The sequence below is a fragment of the Gracilinanus agilis genome, chromosome 3, assembly GCF_016433145.1.
Source record: "Gracilinanus agilis isolate LMUSP501 chromosome 3, AgileGrace, whole genome shotgun sequence".
Classification (NCBI taxonomy): Eukaryota; Metazoa; Chordata; class Mammalia; order Didelphimorphia; family Didelphidae; genus Gracilinanus; species Gracilinanus agilis.
In genome coordinates this window covers 160,736,914-160,756,765 of record NC_058132.1, presented here as the reverse complement: position 1 = coordinate 160,756,765, position 19,852 = coordinate 160,736,914, and the positions used below count along the sequence as shown (strand labels likewise).

Sequence of the window (19,852 nt, the reverse complement as noted above, 5' to 3'; positions counted from 1 at the left end):
GTGCTACTTAAATCCAAATCCCAAATTATAAGGTAGAGATGCCCTACTGCCAACCCTCCAGCTTCTCCCCCTACTTGCCACCATAATAAAAACAAAACACACCACTGGAACTAGTGGGAAGGCTGAGGATACTTTGGTTAATATGACAATGGGGTGATTGAGGCCCAATTTTAATGAACATGATTAAATAATTTGTTTTTATCATTCACAGAGAAAAAATATAGGCAATGTGGTATCATAAATAAGCATTATAAAAGTCCCACCACCTGTCCTTTCAGAATCTTAGCATTGGGCCTAACTCTAAACATATAAAGAAAAAAAATGCCATGATAGGTGATAAGAAAGAGGAAAGCAGTGGATGGATTGCTAGGTCAGACTTCTAAATCAGTCTCCCAGGTAGTGATGATATCATAAAGTATGAGCCAAAGGCTGAGATCATTTATAACTGCATCAGAGTCCCAAATGGATTTCTCCCTGCTAATCCATCCACCTCTCCCATGATGGGTTCATTCACACAGGCAGCTGCCTGGCCTCTTGCTAGTTCAGGAACTGTCAGTATTTCTATCACAGAAGGATTTATAACCAGGATATTCTCAGTCCAGCTACACAGACTTGGCTAGTAAAGTCTAGAACTCTGAGCAAGCTTTATGTGAAATTTTCCAGCTCCTCCTTAAAATTGCTGCCACTATGTTATCATAATCACTTTTTTATTGTCTGCCCTAACAGACTGGAACAGGGCTATGGAAGATCCCAAAGTTATTTGTATTTGGCTTTGAAGTATAGTAGATGATTTCTTTTCAGCAGATTTGTCTTTTTCATTATGTTTTGCTTGAGCTAATATTAAAATGAGTTTGCAGTCCCTGGGCACAAACACTGCTTGGGTAGCAAAGAAGAAACTGGCTCAGATCTTAAAATTGACCACTAACAATCTCCAACCTGGCAGATTGGATAATATTTCCCTGGATAATGGAGAACTGGCTGCCAATAGAACAGAGCTGAGGGAAAAGCTTAATGCTTTAAATATAAATTTAGAGCAATTCTGGTTTTCCTTCTTTTGAGAAGGTTCTTTGTAAGCCTAAATCCATGTATGTGGAAAGGATCAAAGGCCCTTTAGCAAGTTCTATGCATGACAAAATCAAAGCATCTCAGAAAATGAAGAATCTCATAGACTGTTAGGGCTTAAAGAGGCCTGAGAAGTCATCAGTCCAACTGGAGCAGGAATACCCTGTACAAATGTGTTCTAGTTTATTTCCTCTGCTCTTGCTCTTGATAAGATCCCAAGAAGACCCAGTCAATCCGAGGATTGATCCCAATCTTGATAAGAAAGCTTATTGGACTCTGGAATCCAATCCTACCCCTACAACTCTACCAGGATTGGAGGTAGCCTGAAAATCACTCAAGGATCTGATGCATTTCTTATTTCCTATGTAGTTAGGCAAAAAACAAACAAACAAACAAACAAACAAACAAACTGCACCCACTTAGGCAAGGCACTAAAAGTAATCATGTTGATAATAGTAATAATAGCTCTCTTTGATATAGGGTTTAAAATATATATAGGATTTTAAAGGCCAAAGTTAAGTGATCAAGATAATATTGATTGCCTTTGTAATTTTGAATATGTGAAATATTATCTTTGTATCCTTGTTTTTCCATCTTCAAAATGGGAAAAGTGCTCCAGGCTAAATTGCCAATATTGGAAACCTTGGCCAGGAGCAAAAGATTCCATGCCCTTGCTTTCAGTATTCAACAAACAATGTTCTTTCAGTATTCAAGAATAACCAAAGTTGAAAATGCTGAGAACTCAAAAAAAAAAAAAAAAAAAAAAAAAAGCAAAATTCAAGCAAATGGAAAAGTATGTAAATGTAAAGTCAAATAAATTATTCACCCACTCTGCAGGTTGCCTTCCTTGGTTTTTTTTTTTCCTTTCCTCTAAAAGAATTTTCTAGCAGTGAGAATTATTAAACATTGGGATGGACTACTGAAGGAATCTGTGGGATCTCCTAAACAGTTCATTAAAAATAAGATACTTTTTCATTGGTCTTTGATATTGATTGTATCTTCTGTTGGCAGGGGGATGGACAAAATGACTTTCCCATGTTCCTCTGAGCCCAAGGATTTATCAGTTCTGTATTACATTACCTTGGACATTTTATACATATTATATAAATCAAAATTATTTTGTTAGTATTTCAGATAAAATTTGGCACACTTTCACTTAAATATAATAACTACAGAGAAGAATTTTAAAGTTGACACATTTTTTCTTTAAACATTCTGTTTCCAAAGTGCCTATTTATTCTATTATTGCTAAAAAATGAAATCAGTTAAAGACACAATTTATTAAGGGATTCAAGGTACAGGAATGAAGATTTTGAGAGGAATAAGAAGAAGATGAGCCAAGGAAATCAAGTCAGTCAGAAGAAAGGTAAAATATATGACTCAAGAAATGACTGCAGAGTCAAATGGAAAAGTATGAGATGTGGTGCAAAGACTTTTAAGCTGATCTGAAATGACATGATCTTTAATAATGATGAGCTCTGGGACAAGGGTGTTTGTTCTAAGGAAAGTTCATTTTCATTGTATGAGAGTGATGAAGTTATTAATGAGCTAATCAGTAAAAACAAGAAATAATGATACATTTATTAAGCTTTTTTCCAGTCACTGCTTAACACTTGGGATGAAAAAAGAAACATTCAAGACTGCTCTCAAGGAGATTACATTCTAATTGGAGGAAAACTTTACATAAAAGAAAAATGTAAAAGAGAGGGGAAAATAGAGAGCATAATGTGAAGATGGCCAGGTAAATAACATGGAAGCCAGGTTTCTGTCAAGATGAAGCCTATTAGAGGCAGAAAGAGGATAGTGTGTAAGTAAATGTGCATGCATAATCTATATATTTTTGTATTTACAATCTCTATTCAGAAATTTTAATGAGATTATTTATACTTGTCTACAAAAAGTCCAATGGTTTTATGCCCAAATTCAGAGAGATATAATCTCATTAGAGTTTGTTGCTTTTGCTATTAAATGAACAGTATAAATTAATCTCTACTCAAATATGAATCCATCATGTTATCTTTCTTATCTTTCATTATATCTTTTATATATCATTATATATAAGATAATATATATCTTTCATTAAAGATATATTTTCACACTCTGAACCTTTCATAGGTACTTTTCATTGTTTCATTCTTTGTACTTTCCAAGAACAAATAAACCACATTTGTATCAGTAATAGTTGTCTTTTAGATGGTTTTAGCATTCATTTAGTTTGATTATTTTGCCTATGCTTGTTCAGGACTGATCAACCAATCTGTATTCAGCAAGGCTTTCCTAAAAATGGTCGTATATAGTAACACATGCCCAATTACAATAGTGTATGCCCATCTAGGGTCAAGGAGAGTTCCAAGTACCAACATATAGTAAATCTCCATTTCTGCCATACTAATGCATAATTTATGACAGCTCAGAGATTTGGACTGGTTTCCTAAAAATGCAGAGTCTGTTGAGCAAATTAACATTTTTTTTAAATTACAGGTGTGAATGTTTGTCTTCATTAAGAAAAGAAAGTTTCAGTACTATACCTTCCGTGTATATACTAATAAAACCTCAAAGCTCTAAAAAATTAAAAAATTAAACCTAAAAAATTAAATAAAAACAAGATTAGGGTCAGGGAGTAGCTAAATGGTTCAGTGGATTGAGAGTCAGATCTAGAGATAAAGGGACCTGAGTTCAAGTCTGTCTTCAAATATTTCCTAGATGTGTGACCCTGTATAAGTAACTTAACTCTCATTGCCTCATCCTTATAAATCTTCTGTCTTGGAACCAATAAACTGTTCTGATTCTAAAATGGAAGGTTTTAAAAAAAATTCACAGCACTTGAAAACATCTATAAGCAAAGCTTAAAGAGAAATAGTTATTGGACACAAACCCAACAAGAATTCCTAGAAAAGTGAAAGAAAGGATAATCTCGATTAACTCAGAATTTTTAGCTAATATCCAATAACCTTCATATTTCAACAGTCTATTCAACTCAGCTAATTTATATCAGACAACTAAAATATCAAGTGCATGGTACAAGAAGAATCTCATTTTACAGGGGTAACAAACAACACAGTCCTTTCTTCCAAAGAACCAACAATCTAATCCTTGAAGTAGCAAGTCAGTGTAATAGAAAGGCAGCATAGGATTAGTGAAAAAGAGAGAACCAGGTAAAGTGAAGACACTAAAGGAGAGCAAAGTCATTTTCAGTCAGGGAAATCAAAGTAAAATTTCATTGAAGAGCTGACATTTGAGGTTGTCTTGGAAGGAAGAGAGGTATTTAATAACTAGAGATGTGGAAATGGTACATTCCAGAGAGGGAAGACTATTCTAATGAATGAGAATGGAAAGAATAAGACAAGATTTGGAAAGACAGTAAATAGTATAGTTAGATAGGAACAATTACTGAAAGAAGAAGGGGTACATTAGGAGATTACTGAAAGATCTGATCCAGACAAATTATTCAGGTTTTAAATGCCTATAGACAATGGGAGCCACATAAGGCTTTTGAGCTAGCTTTTCAATGTGATTAGACCTATGCTTTAGGAAGGTTATTTTGGACAGTATATAAAGGAGGAATTTGAGTGGGAAGAGATTGAAGGGAACGAGATAACTTTGTAGATGACATCTTAACAGAATTTAACCTGGATATATTAATCTTATCCCTTTCTCTTTCTCTCTCTCTCTATATATCTATATCTATATCTATATCAATAGATATAGATATAGATAGATATAAATATAGATATAAACATATATATCCTTTCATCCATCCATCCATCCATCCATCTATCCATCTATCTATCCATCTATCTTTTTATATTGATCTGTCTGTCTGTTTGTCTATGTGTCTACTTATCTATTACCAATCTATTTAACTATGCATACCTATATGTACACATACTATGCAATAGAGTCATATGATTGCCAGGCATATAAATCATAGGAATAGATGAAATGACAGCAGGAAGACTCTAAGTAAGGAGTGAGGAGAACCTGCCACTTCTGAGGACATCAACTTTTGTAGATAGAAGAGGGACAATTAATGATATGAGAAACAAAAAGACCATCAAAGAGACGTAAACCTAAGGGATTAATTGATATTTAGTATAAACCAAAATAGCAAGAACATTCAATCACTCAATTGAAGGAGAAATGGCATTTCTAATATATAGCATAATCTCTTGAAAATGAGAGTAAATGTAGTGGGTCATATATAAAGCAAGGATGGGAGTGTTTGAGAAAAAGAGTTGGACAGGGAATATGGGCTTATATTTATGGGGGTGTGCTTGCATATATGGGTATGTTTGAGTTTACAATAAATATTTAACATTAGCCAAGGTAATATAGAACATTAACTGAACAATATTAAATATTACCCACATTTTATTATCTACTGCAGCTTATATGTGGATCTGTTATATATCATTCTGTTTCTGAACTCATTGTGTAGAAAGGCCCAGGGAAACCTTGGATTTATTCATAAAAAAAAAAAAAAAAAAAAAAAAGGAAGGGAAATTTGCTCAGAGTTGCTCCACCTACATTGGGTGCTCTATTTCCACTTACCTAGAACCTGAAAACTAGGAATTTTCCCAAGTCTACCTTGAAGACTCACCTGCTACACAATCTATCTCATGTCCAGTTATCACTTCTCTCCTTTGTGTTGTTGTCTTTAAGTCATTTTCATTTGTCGGATTCTTCTTCATGACTCCACTTGGGGTTTTTTTGGCAAAGATATGGGATGGTTTGACATTTCCTTCTCCAGTTCTTTTTACGGATGAGAAAATGGAGGAAAACAGGATTGAATGACTTATCCAGGGTCACACAGCTAGGAAGTTTCTGAAGCTAGATTATAATTCAGGAAGATCAATCTTCCTGACTCCAGGTCTAGCAGGTATGTGCTATCTAACTGCCCCACAATTTAGTCTGTTTCAGATATCCTCTCTCTCTCTCTCTCTATCAAAGCCTTTTATTGTCATCAAATATTATTAGTAAACATACTCTACTAATTCATTGTTGGTTTTCTTTTTTTCCTATCAGCCTGATTAGTATCAAATCCTCAGTGAAACAGACTCACATGTCCTACTTTTCAATGCAGGGCTCTTCTGCCTTCCTTTTCCCCCATGGGGGAAATATGAAGTGGACCATTGATTCTGAGTTGCTTTGGAATAGAGATGGCAAAATTAGTCTTAATTTAGCCTGTGTAATTGTATTTGGTACCAATCAGGGACTGCATTGTGAAATGTAGAAACATATTCTTTTCACCTCCTTTTGCAGAGGGGGATTTGGACTCTGCTAAGGAACAAAAGAAGATGCCTCTCTCTCTTCATCGCCCACCCCCAACAAAATCAGAAAACATGCTTTTTTTTCTGCAGACAACTTAGCTTTTCCTTCTCTCATTTTATTGCATTTTTCTTGAACCTGTGAGTCACATCCTAACAAAACCAGGCTCCTTTTGCCTCTTTTCTGAAAGTCTCTAAATTCTGCTCCCACAGACATGTATTATTATAAAACTCTGTGTGACCAACCCTCTAAAGCAAGTTTGATCTGTCCTCTTCTCATCAAGTTCTTTCCCCTGTGGATTTCCTTATTGCCTATGTTCATCACAATCTACCCTCTGGGCACATTTAGCAGAATGTTTTTTTCTTTGTTTTTTTTGTTTTTTTTTGTTTTGTTTTTAAAGGACAGCCACTGCCACTGTGGTTTTGACTGAAAAACTTTGAAATTTTTCTGCTTTACAGGGGGCTGGAAGGTGTGTCAACAGAGCCAGAATTGTCTCAGGCAGGAGCTGTTTGGTTACATTTCAAGTCAGGGAGGTTGGGCAAGGGCATGGCCATAGGCTTAGTGAAATTTCAGACAGAAACAAGTTGTATATTCATCACTGATTATGGTTTCTCTAACCCTAGGATTTATGGAGTACTGTTTGTCTAAACCAGTGATTCTCAGAATTGTTTTTGCTACGCGGTATCTCCATTTATCTTAAGTGGCATTAAGAAATTCTCAAAAAAAGCTAATTTTCATTTATTTAAAATTTTAAGAAGTAATGGCTTAACCATATGGTTGTAATGTTTATGAAAAATGGCATAATGAGAGAGGAATGGTGCAATTGGTTTGGAGATAGGGAGGATTTTTGAAAGCCAATAAAAAATGTGAAGGTTCTTTAATACCAAGAGGGATGCATATTATTGGCCCCTCTAACTTTCTATGACAACTTAGGTCAATGATCACCAACACTGGGCGTTTCTAAGAGATCAAACCTCAGAAACATCTTCATCATAGAGAGACATGAGACCTGAAGTTTCAGTGAGGCCATTTCAGCTATCATTATAAGTAGTTAGCTGGTTAGGTTGAATGACTTTCAGGGATATAGGAAAGATGCCTTTTAAGGAAGCATGACATAAAGGAAAAAAGTTATTGACTCAGAGTTAGGAGACCTTGATCCATTCCCTGACATGGACACAAAACAGCTGGGTAGCTGTAGGAAAACTTCTTAATCTCTCACCCTCATTTTTGTCATTTGTAAAATGTACAGTCATTGTAACTATACTTAAAGGGTTGTTATGAGGGAAGTGGTTTGGAAATTTATCGCCATCAACATTATAATTACCACTATCATCATCATCATCATCATCTTCATCATCATCATCTTTGCTGATGAATTTCAAGCAAGAATCTAAACATTCAAAAATTCCAGGACTTTTAGATTAGACAATTTCCTTGAGAAGTAGAGATCTTTATGGGACAGTATTTCAACTCCAAGTATATCACCTTGAGGTCAGCTAGGAGGTACAGTCAAAAAGATTTAGGTTCAAATCTGACCTGAGATACTAATGTATTGCTGCACAAGTCAATTTAACTCTGTTTACCTCAGTTTCCTCATCTGAAAAATGAGCTGGAGTAGGAAATGGCAAACCACTCTATCTCCCAAGAAAACCCCAAATGGAGTCATGAAGAGCTAGAAATGACTGAAAAAAAAATGAATGTCACACTGAAGCCTAAGGTCAAGTTGGAAATATTTGGTCCTTAGGGGATCCTTGTCTTCATAAGATTGATTTGTTAAAATGAATAGTTAGAATTACAAAGCAATAATTGTAAGTATCTATAAACTGTAACAGGGTTTAAAAAACACAACAAAACATGGTCTATGTTTCTTCCAGTATTCATCATTCCCAAATGGGTCCCAAGCCTTTGAATAAATTTCACTGCCAGTGTAACCTTACAGACACAGAAACCAATTTCTGTATATATTTGAAGTTCCTATATATTATTAAACTAATTAGAAATGAAACAGGGAAACTCTACAATTTCTGAAAATCAAAATGCAGCATGTTCTATAGTGATCTAGACATAGAGGGAAAATGACTAGGGTTCAAATCTTGTCTTTGACACTACATGGGTAAATTATTTACCTTCTTGAAAAACAGTTTACTTATCAATAAAACTGATATAGCAATGCCCATGAGGCAGACCTAATAGCATTGCTTGAAAATATTTTTTCTTAAATGTAAAACACTGTCCAAGACAACACAACCTGTTGTTCAGTATGTTCAGTTTATAGATGAGGAAACAGAGGCAAATAGGGTGAAGGGATTTGCCCTATTGCTACTGCTATTAAGTATATGAGGCTAAATTGGAATTCATGTCTGTCTGACTCCATGTCTGGTGTTCTACCATTGTACCACCTAGATGCTCTATGTATGTTCCAGGTATTATTAGTAGTAATAGTATCCCTATTATTGTAAAGGCAAATAACATGGTATTGTGTTTTTGTTACTCAGTATAAATGAAGAAAAGGAACGTGGTAATTAAATACTTTATTCCTAGATAAAACCCCTTCAAAATGATAACTGTGGATGAATTACAAATATTTTTCCTTTTTTTGATCTTTACCTACTGAGTCTTCCTTGACTTTCCCAATAGAGAAAGGTCCTGAATTTCTAAAATATTAGAAATATTCTTCTTATGTAAACTTAATCATATATTCGTGTTGCTAAAGTAAACATTCAGCCATGCAACTTCTGGACATGAAGATGGCAGTCTGCTAAAAAATTATGTACTGTTTCAAATCTGGTTCATAAGATCACAGATCTAAAGCTAGAAGAGACCTTAGAAATGACTAAACTTCCTCAATTTGTAGATGAGGAAACTGAGGCCCAGGCAAGTTAAGCAACTTGCCCAAAGCCACACAGGTAGGGAATGTCAGAGTCAGAATTTGAATATAGGTCTTATGACTCTAGTGCTCTTTCCACTCACCTGTTCCTTAGATCACTAGATTAAAACTAGAGGAGACAAAGCATTCTGGGAAAGGAGATGCAAATCATTACTCCTACCACAATGGCTTTGCTGTGGAGAGCTGCACAGTCAATGATCTGAGCACAGAACATCAAATCAAAAGTTTCTAAGTATGTAATCGTCCCAGATCCAGCCACGTCCTTTATCTTTTAGCTTCAATATCAGAGAGAGAAGATAAAAATACTTACCTCCCTCCTGAGATTGGCCTTGGCATGATTCATATTTGTGAAGTACTTTGAAGCTAGCATAAGGGCTAGCTTAATGCTAGGAAAGTTTTGGTGTCAGAGAAAAGAACTGAATTTTGATAGCAATTTTTAAAAAGTGATAAAACAGGGACAAGTTCTTATTGCCTTGATGATGTGCACTTGTAGATTATAAAACAATCTACTCTGACAAAACATTTGCAATCCAAACCAAACAAATAGGAATTTAACCCAAGTTGGGCAGATCAACTGAAAAAACCTGAGCCCTTTTCCTGACATCACCAAGAGAAGGCAATTATCAGTTATTTTTTAAAAGCGCTGAAAATAATTCACATATAATTGTAAAAAATCATATTTTTGTGACTGAATGTTTGACATTAAGAGCATCATCTCAGTTCAAATGACATTATTTATTATCAATAATTATTCCATTGGCACTTTTGGGGAAGGGAGATGAAAGTCTTTTATCTCATTAACATGTTTTTGCTGTTAACTGTTTGTAATATTAGTTTCCTTTGATCTCCCTTTTGATTGCAGTGTGCAAACAAAGATGGTATAATCTGTTATTATTCCCATTAATAACCAAGTATCTCTTATGGTTGACAAGCCAATTTGTTATTATCAGGCTGCCTTTGTGCATCAGGAAGAGGTTTACACCCTTTCTCCCACCCTGCCTATATTCAGTGACAGGTGTTTATCTGGTCCTGACAGCCTGAAGATGCAGTATTCTTAAAAGGGAATCTGTGAAGGGTTTATCCAGTGAAAGGAAAGAGTGGCTAGAGCCTGAGAATGAGAAAGAGGAAATGTCAGATCCCCATTAGGGCAGTTTGCATCTCAAGGGTTCTGCCACATTTCAAAGTCTAATTTTGAGTAGGTGTCTCCATCTCTGTTTAGCTCAACCAATAAATAAAATGGCAGTGCCAATAAGAGAGTAGTTCAGATTATAATTTCTTTGCAAGAAGCCAAGAGACAACTATTCATTGCTCTGGACTAAGGACCTCAGGCTTCTTTTTTTAATTAAATTTATTTTTCTGTTATATTTAAAATTGCAAGTTGTCTCCCTCCCTCCCTAGCAGATGCTAGAGAAGATGCTATTTGACGATGACTACAACAACAACAACAACAACAACAAGTATATATATTTTTTTCTTCCAATAGTAAGTATATTTGTATAATTGGCAGCCAGGATCAAAGAATGAAAATCTAGTAGCAGAGTAATAAATGCATTGTGTCTCTCTAATACTCAGAAAATATCAGAAAAGAGGAAAAATTATGTAGACACACACATATTCATGTGTGTGAGGAATATGTGGTTATATATAATACATATATATATATAACATATATAAATCATTTCACACCTATTTCTATTTATTAGTTTTTTCTCTGATGGTAAACATTCATGGTTATTCTTCAAACAATACTGTTGCTACCATATATGACATATTCTAGGTTCTGCTTGTTTCACTCTTCATTATATTGTACAAGTCTTTTCATGTTTTTATCTAAAACCAACCAGCTAATTGTTTCTTACAGGGCAGTAGTATTCTATTGCAATTACATACCACACTGATGGGCATTCCCATAATTTCCAGGTCTTTGCCAATACAAAGAGAGCTGCTATCATATTTTAAAAGAGCTAAGACTTCTTAAGAAGATTCTTAGAAAATTAAGCAAAGAAAATTTGATACATAGAGGGTTTTCTTTTAAAATCTCTAGTGTGAATTTTTAATTTTATGTATCTCTTCAAGGCTCATCCCAGGAGACCCAGAAACACTTGAAAAACTTTGGAACATACAAAGAACATTTTCCCACCACATTGAGTACTCATGGAAATAATATTTCAAGGAAGTATCATTTTATTAGTGTGTGTGTTCTCCTTATATCTGTATTAATTTGTACATAACTATGTCACAGAGACCCAAGTCTAATTTTCTAGAAATCTAGTTTTTAGATATTGCCGACAGCAAGAAAAACAATGATGAATAATTTTAAAAAATAATAATAAGCCAACAGAAGATGAGGTTACATTGTGTGATTATCCCAGTAGTCTTCCCATTCTGTTAAATGAAGAAGTCCCAAGGGAATTTCAGAAACCTGAGTTATCCTGTCCCAGTAAAATTAATAGTAATAGACACCAAACCCCTTTCCTGGTGGGAAGGAGTTTGAATATCAACTAGCAGCCAGTTTTCCCAGGGGTCTTTCCCCTCTACTAGCGTGATTCAGCACCATTCCCCTCAAACAAGCTCCTTAGTTCTTGAATCCAATGCCAATTTCTGATAGATATGGCTAAGACAAAAACAAACAAACTCTGTGGTTTAGGAGATGTCTCATTCTCTATGACACCCCAAAAGATTGTGCCAAATTTCATTCAGGTCATAGTCCACCTGTTTCTACCATTCTCTATGACTATATTACTTCATATGTTACTCAATAAAATTGGCCTAGTTTACTATCTTGTTTTTACAAATTTTCATCTAGTGGATTCTGAAAATTCTGAACCTTCCTAAGTCTGCATTGACATAATCTCAATAATTTTAAGTATATAAAAAAAATTTATCAACTGTGTGCAATACATTGCAAAATATTCAATATAAAAGAACGAAATATTTCATTGACTATTTTCAACTATTAAAATGTGTAAATGAGATCATCATTGTCATCATCATCTTCATTCTCCTCCTTCTTACCTAGTGGCTGACTCTCCAGGGATGAGCTTCTCAATATTCAGTTAAGATGATCCTCAGATAATAAGAATGAACATGGATCATTGAATACACACTCAAATGCCTTCAATCATTATAGAGTGCTCAGAATTTTTGTACCATTACCATGGCCTTTGAGAAACTAAAGATCATTTGCATATCACAAAGAAGTATTAGATTAGGATTTTAGGGAGGTTTTACAAAAAGTAATAAACACAAAGGAACACTATGACCAGTATATGATGATATTCCTTAGAAAGGAAAGGAGTATAAATGCCCAGATTTTTTCAAAGATATTAGAGTGATACTTTGACTACACAAATTTGGCATAAAATCTTTCATTCTAAATAGGCTTATTCTATGATACTTATAAATCATATTCTGATAGGAATGTGCTTCTCCTCCCATCTCAAGCCATCTCATCCTGGCTTAGGAATTAAAGAGCTAAATTCTCTTTAACAGTCAAAGTAAAGATAACTTATTTAGAAAACAATGATGCAATAATTCCATGAGCATTTATTCATTCAAATATTTAATAAATAAGAGTGCAAGACATTTCTGCACAGAAATACAAATATGAAAACCAAATAGTCCCTACCTTTAAAGAGTTTACACTGTGCTCAGAGAAAATGGACATGTATGTAGATAATATAAAATACAAGGATAGGTACTGAATTTGTGATTTCAATTCTATAAGGAACTCCCAGGTAAGGAAATTCCCTCTCCTAATGCAAATCAGAACGTTCTCTGTAGCTTATACTCTCAGAAAGTTAGTTACCTAGAACACTAAGAGGGTAATTAAACTTGCTAGTGGTCACACAAAGTATATTTCAGAGATAAATGACCTGGACTCAGATCTTCTTGGCTCTGAAATCAGTGCTCTATTTACTATGCAACACTGCCTAGTTAAATATTTACCAAATATACACATAGTAATTTTAAAGTAATTCTTACAGAGATAGTCAATTAGCCAACAAACATTTATGAATTGTCTAACATGTGCCAAACACTATACTATGTGATTGGGGTACAAAAAAGAGGCAGAAGACAATTCTTGATCCCAAGGAACTTAGAATATAATAGAAGAGGCAACAAATAAAAAAAAATTTGTGCAAATAAGCTAAAGGAAAAATATGGAAAAAATAAAAGAAGGGAGGTATTAAAATTTAAAAGGGGTTGGGAAAGGTTTCCTGTAAAAATGCGATATTAGTTGAATTTCAAAGGAAAGCCAGGGTAGCCAATAGATAGAGATGAAGGAGGAGGAGGAGGGAAGAGTAGGAGGGGGAGGGAGAAAGAGGAAGAGAGAGGAAGTGAGGAGAGGATGGAGTGAGACAGAGATAGAGAGACAGAGACAGACAGAAATGGGGGGAAAGAGAGGAGAGAGGGAAAGACAAAGACAGAGATAGACAGAAAGGGAGAGAGGGAAAAGGAAGAGGAGAGAGAGAGAGAGAGAGAGAGAGAGAGAGAGAGAGAGAGAGAGAGAGAGAATTCATGATGTGTATAATTGAATCCTCCATCAAGAGTTTTCCCTTTCTTGCTTTAAGAGGGGTAGGAAGTTATTGGCCAAGCATTTAATACCAAATGCCTTATAAGGGTGGCTCCAGGGGCTTCAAGGATAGTGTTGTTGCTCAAGCCCAGCAAAAAAGGCAAAAACAGTGCTTCTGTATATGACCTTTTGGGAGTTTTGACCACTACACAGAGTTATTACAGGAAATACAATAAAATTCTCTGTTAGAAACTTTAAAAAAAGTCAATTCAAAAGTTTTTCTTAGAAGTAGGACCAACAAGAAATGAAAATTAGTTAGAAATGAAGAATGAGGGAAAGTGAGGATGCTAGGCTGACTCCTATTGTATGAATCTAAGTGACTAGAAAGATATGCTTCCAGTTTTCTTACACATTAGAACACCACCTCCACCACCATCACAATCTCTCTGCACACACACTCTGATTCAATGATACAGATTTCCAGACTCTTTTTCTTTTTTTTTTTTAATTTAATGTTTTAGAAAAATTTTCCATGGTTACATGATTCATGTTCTTACTTTCTTCTTCAACTCCCCCCAAACACCGCCCCCCATAGCTGACACGCATTTCCACTGGTTTTAACATGCGTCATCAATCAAACCTATTTCCATATTATTAATAGTTGCATTGGTGTGGTTGTTTTGAGTCTACATCCCCAATTATGTCCACATCAACCCATGTGTTCAAGCAGTTGTTTTTCTTCTGTGTTTCCACTCCTGTAGTTCTTTCTCTGAATGTGAGTAGCGTTCTTTTCCATAATTCCCTGTAACATTCATGATCCTGAGAGGGGTTAAAGCTGCATCACAGAATTCCATAGTGGCCCCCAGAACTCCAAGGGAGGGGTCAGTTAAGGGTAGTTGGAGACCTGGTATAAAAGCCAGGTCACCCCTCTTGCAGGGTCTCTTGGTACACACTCCCTGTAGGTTCAGGGGCTGAGGCATTCAGTCTCTGACAGCCAGGGGCTGCTTTACTTTGATAGTAACCTCAAGATAGACCTTCAAGCAGGATCCACTTGTATACGATTTAAAGGAAGATTATTTAGGGGCTTAAATAGGAGTCCAGCCATTGAATACACACTCTCCCCACTGGGGGAATGTGCTGCTAGCCAGCATTTAGCAGTTTCAGTTAGCTGACCTTCCCTCATCCTTTCTTAAACCAGTTCCCTTCTCCCTATTCCCTGAAACTATTGAATCCTTTGTTCTTTGGATATTGAGCCTGTGTCCAGTTATCTTGGGCCATACTCACCATCTCTCACTTCACTAAGCCAAGTTCTCCATCCAGGCTGGAGCTGATGTTGTCTCTGTCCTAAGAGCCTGTGGTCTGATCAGAAGTAGACCAAGCTTCACTTATTCTTATCCTGTGGGGGATAATTTATACAGAGAAAGCTATTATCTCAAGGGGTTTAGCCCCTATCCATTTACCATCTTGGCCCAGAATTTACCAAGCTTGAATAGCCTCCATAGCCAGCTGGAGGGTATTCTGTTAACTGTTTTCAACTGCTTCAGGTGTTGGGGAGGAGGAGAAGAATCTTACTCACTCCTGCCCCTCCCCTTTAGCTAAACTTGCCTGCTTGTCCTCTGATATGAGACCTGGAAAACCATTGTCATTCTGGCCCCAATCCTACATTCCCTCAGAGTTGTCCTGGGTCATTGCATTGCTGCCGGAACAGAAGTCCATTACATTCTATTTTTACTACAGTGTATCAGTCTCTGTGTACAATGTTCTTCTGGTTCTGCTCCTTTCACTCCACATCAATTCCTGGAGGTCATTTCAGTTCACATGGAATTCCTCCAGTATGTTATTCCTTTGAGCACAATAGTATTCCTTCACTAACAGATACCACAATTTGTTCAGCCATTCCCCAATTGATGGGCATACTCTCATTTTCCATTTTTTTTGCCACCACAAACAGTGCTGCTATAAATATTTTTGAATAAGTCTTTTCCCCTATGATCTCTTTGGGGTACAAACCCAGCAATGGTATGGCTGGATCAATGGGCAGGCAGTCTTTTTGGGCTCTTTGGGCATAGTTCCAAATTGCCATTCAGAATGGCTGGATCAGTTCACAGCTCCACCAGCAATGCATTAATGTCCCAATTTTGCCACATCCCCTCCAACATTCATTACTCTCCCCTGCTCTCATTTTAGCCAATCTGCTAGGTGTGAGGGGATACCTCAGAGTTGTTTTGATTTGCATTTCTCTAATTATTAGAGATTAGAACACTTTCTCATGTGCTTATTGATAGTTTTGATTTCTTTATCTGAAAATTGCTTATTCATGACCCTTGCCCATTTATTAATTGGGGAATGGCTTAAATTTTTATACAATTGATTTAGCTCCTTGTATCCAGGCTCTTTTTCATACAGTCCATTTTCATGGGCTGTCTCCTATGCCAGAATTTTCTCCCGATTGTCTTCAATTCTTGACCTCTTTAACTTTCATCAATTGTCAGATAAAATCCCACTTTCTATGGAAGCCTTTTCCAATCACCCTAAATTCTATTACCTTCCTTCTATTGATTATTTCCAATTTATCCTGTGTTACATTTTTGCACACTATTTTTTGCACATTATTCTTTCTATTAGATCACAAGTTCCTTGAGAGCAAGGACTTTCTTTGTGTCTCCAGAGCTTAATAAAGTACTTGACACATATCGAGGACTTAGTAAATGTTTATTGACTGACTGAATGGTATCATGGCAGAAAGATGAGAGTAAGAGGTTTGGGTTAATAGATGATAAGTTCCATTTTGGATGTACTGATATTGAAATCTTTATGAAACATCTTGTTGGAGACATTCAGCAGGCAATTGGTGCTTCATTCAGGCAGGCAAGTAGGAATTTCTAGGAAAAGAGTTTAAAAGAGAGATAAGGATTACATATATAGATCAGAAAGTGACCTGTTCAGAAATGATCATTGAACCTATGAGAGCAGATAAGATCACTGAGAGAGGTTATATAGAAGGAGAGAAAAGAGGGTCAAAGACTGAGTCTTGATCGCCCTTTTGTTAAAGAGAGGCCATTACTTCTCTTTTGATTGCTGACATTTATTCTTTTTTCTCCATTACCTCCTTAGAAGTGAAAGTAGTGCTGAGGGATATTAATCTTCAAACTCCACATCCCTATTATGTAAATACTTGGTCATTAGCATTGTGTGGGGTCAAGAAATAACCACTTCCCCTTATATGTACAGTGTAAATAATAGAATATGCTAGATAGTATAGCATAGTGGGACTAGAATTAGTTTGGGAGCCAGGAAACCCACTAACTAGCTATGACTTTGGACAAATTATTTTTATTTTTTACAGTATTATTTTTCCCTTTCATGAAATGAAGAGCTTGGGTTAGATGACCTCATATCTTTCCAACAGCCAAAATTCTCTGATGAAGTTCTTAAGGATTCTCAGTCTAATCATATCTCCTCTTTGGCTCCAAACACCTGTGGAAACTTTTTTACTCCTTCATGTCATACCTTTTCAGGGGCTCTTTAAATGTTCAAAATTTTTGATGACTTCTTCATGAAATAAAAAATTATAGCTGATCAACCAAATTCCTTCTATAGTATAGTCTAGATCTATACTCAAATAGATGAAGAGTAGAGGGACAGATCATTTCAGCTGTCAGAAGAATGCACTTTAGTGTATTGGACAACTGATTTTCAGATGAACATCTTCCAGTTGGATTAAGGGGGATGGATCAAAACAAGATCAACAGCCTGGATAATAACTCATATTTCTTAGTCTTTAAGTAAATTTCTTTTTTTTCATATTAATTTAGCATTTATTAACAGGTATGAACATTTTCAGTATGCATAGAAAAGTAAAAAAAACAACTATGAAACTCAACTTCAGTTTTAAGTTTACAATGATTTTAACAAATTGGTAACAAAATTTTCCTGTTTTTACTCTTTTTTGAACTTATTTTTAATAAGTAATTTTGATGTTTTATTGATGTCCTTTTCTGTCCTTTTTTTATATATTTCTATCATTACCCATTCATTCTCCTTTCTTCTCTTTCTCCCCTCCAAATAGAAACTCTACCTTGTAACAAATAAATATAGTCAAGCAAAAGAAAGCAACATATTGGTCACTTCTGAAAATGAATGTCTCATTCTGCCCATCTAGCCCATCATCTCTCTGCCAAAATGCAGAATGCATGCTTCACCATCAGTCTTTTCAGGTCATGAATGGTCACTGCATTGATCAGATTTCTAGCATCTTTCAAAATTAATGATAGGCATTTTGGCAACACCATACCATTATAAAGTAGAAGATTTAAAATTGGGAGGAAACAAAATGTTTGGCCACAGAGTAAGCACATCATAAATGATTTTTGATTGATGAGATGTCCATTAGAAGTATAGTTTAAGTATTTTACTCCAGGCCTCAAAGCAACAAGTGTCAAAGATTGGATTTGAACCTGGGTCCTCAGACTTCAGTCACCACCATTTCCACCACATCACACAGCCTCCAGTTCTTCAAGCTCTACAAAATATGAATTCATTAGTACATATCTTACTGTCTCCATTTTATATATGAAGGCAAAAAAGATGTAGATAGCTTAAGTGATCACTCAGGTCGCAAGTTGAAATTTAAACCCAGGTTCTCTGGCTCTTAATACAGAGCTCTTTCCATGGGATCTCAGGGATCTTTTGGTCCAACTCTCTCACTGTATACAGGAAGAAACTGAGAACCAAAGAAGGGAAATAACTTCCCCGAGATCCCTTTGTTAGAAGGTGGCAGAGCTAGAACTCTCAGCTCTCCATTCAGATCTTTTCCACTGCGCCACCATTCATTTAATAGAATTGATCATTTTATCAAGTAACCAAAACTCTGGTTATTAGTTGTAGAACACTGTTTAGAACTTGTTGCAGCATGTAATTCTTGTTAATAGAGTTGTATAACCATGCATATTGTTTATCAATATAAAGAATTTGCATTATGGAGTTATTTGTTCTGTTCCTATAAACACTCTCTGCTTGTTATGAACCTAAAGAGGGAAAAATAAAGTCTTAAAGAATCTGGAGACTGCTTCATTCTTCCCGGGTTGGAATTTGGAGTCCCCAGCCTCATTTTACCATGGACCATGTCCAGAGGGTGACTGATGGAGGTAACAGCACCATTACTGACCCAGAGTTGCTGGGTACTTTTTTTTTTTGGCCAGGCTATGTTAGCTAACGCAGACATTTATATTTTTTTTACTCATTAAGAAAGCTTTTTGTTCGCCTTTACTCAGCTCCCACATTACATTGGTTAAAGAGTACAAGTGCCTTGGGGTTTCCAGCAAAGCACAAAAGCCTTATGCATTTTGTGTGACAGCCCAGTTCTGAGAGGACAGATGTGAAATCGTAAAACACTCTGGAGCATAATATATTCTAGCTAAGCCAGACCATAGCCTTCCAGGAGCTGCTTCTTATTAGCTGGTCTTGTCAAGAACTAATCACCAGCTTTCAAGTTCTGTAAGGCCTCTTTGAAGGTTTACTTTAACCTAACCATACACAAAAATGTTTGCATTGCTACCCACTGATAAGAAAACTATTAGCATTCATTAAGTACAGCCATAAATCTCTCCCTCTTGGAATAGCAATAATGTATCCTTTCAGTTGCCATAATAAATGCGGTGTTTAATCTCTCCTTGGGCAAGGGCCTACTTTGGAGCTTCCAATGCATGGAGATACTCTGGAATGACTTGAAACTGGGGTGAGGGGATAGGATAGGGCAGATTTCAGGTTTGCTGTCATATGGTAGAGCTAGAAAATTTCTGGCCTGAAATGATTAATCTCCAAGCTCTCATCCTCAAATTCCAGACTTTTTTATCTCCTTTCCAGCTGCCTTCTTAACCTGGAGATGCCTTCATCCCTATAGGTTTCTTATGCACTTCCTTCCCTCATATTCTCTTTTTGGTGTTGTCTTTTCTCATAGAATTTAAGTCCTTTAAAGTAGAGTCTTTCTTTTTTTTTTTCTTCTTTCATTTGTATTCCCAGCACTCATTACAGTACACGGCATACAGAAATTATTTGCAAATGTTTTATCTATTTATCTATTGGTCTTCCTCCCTCCTTCCCTCCCTTCCTCCCTCCCT

General features: G+C 35.9%; 1 pseudogene; it reads right to left on the bottom strand.

Annotated features, from left to right (window-relative positions):
- LOC123241297 overlaps positions 1-19,852 on the bottom strand; it is a 101,459-nt pseudogene that overhangs the window by 76,643 nt on the left and 4,964 nt on the right.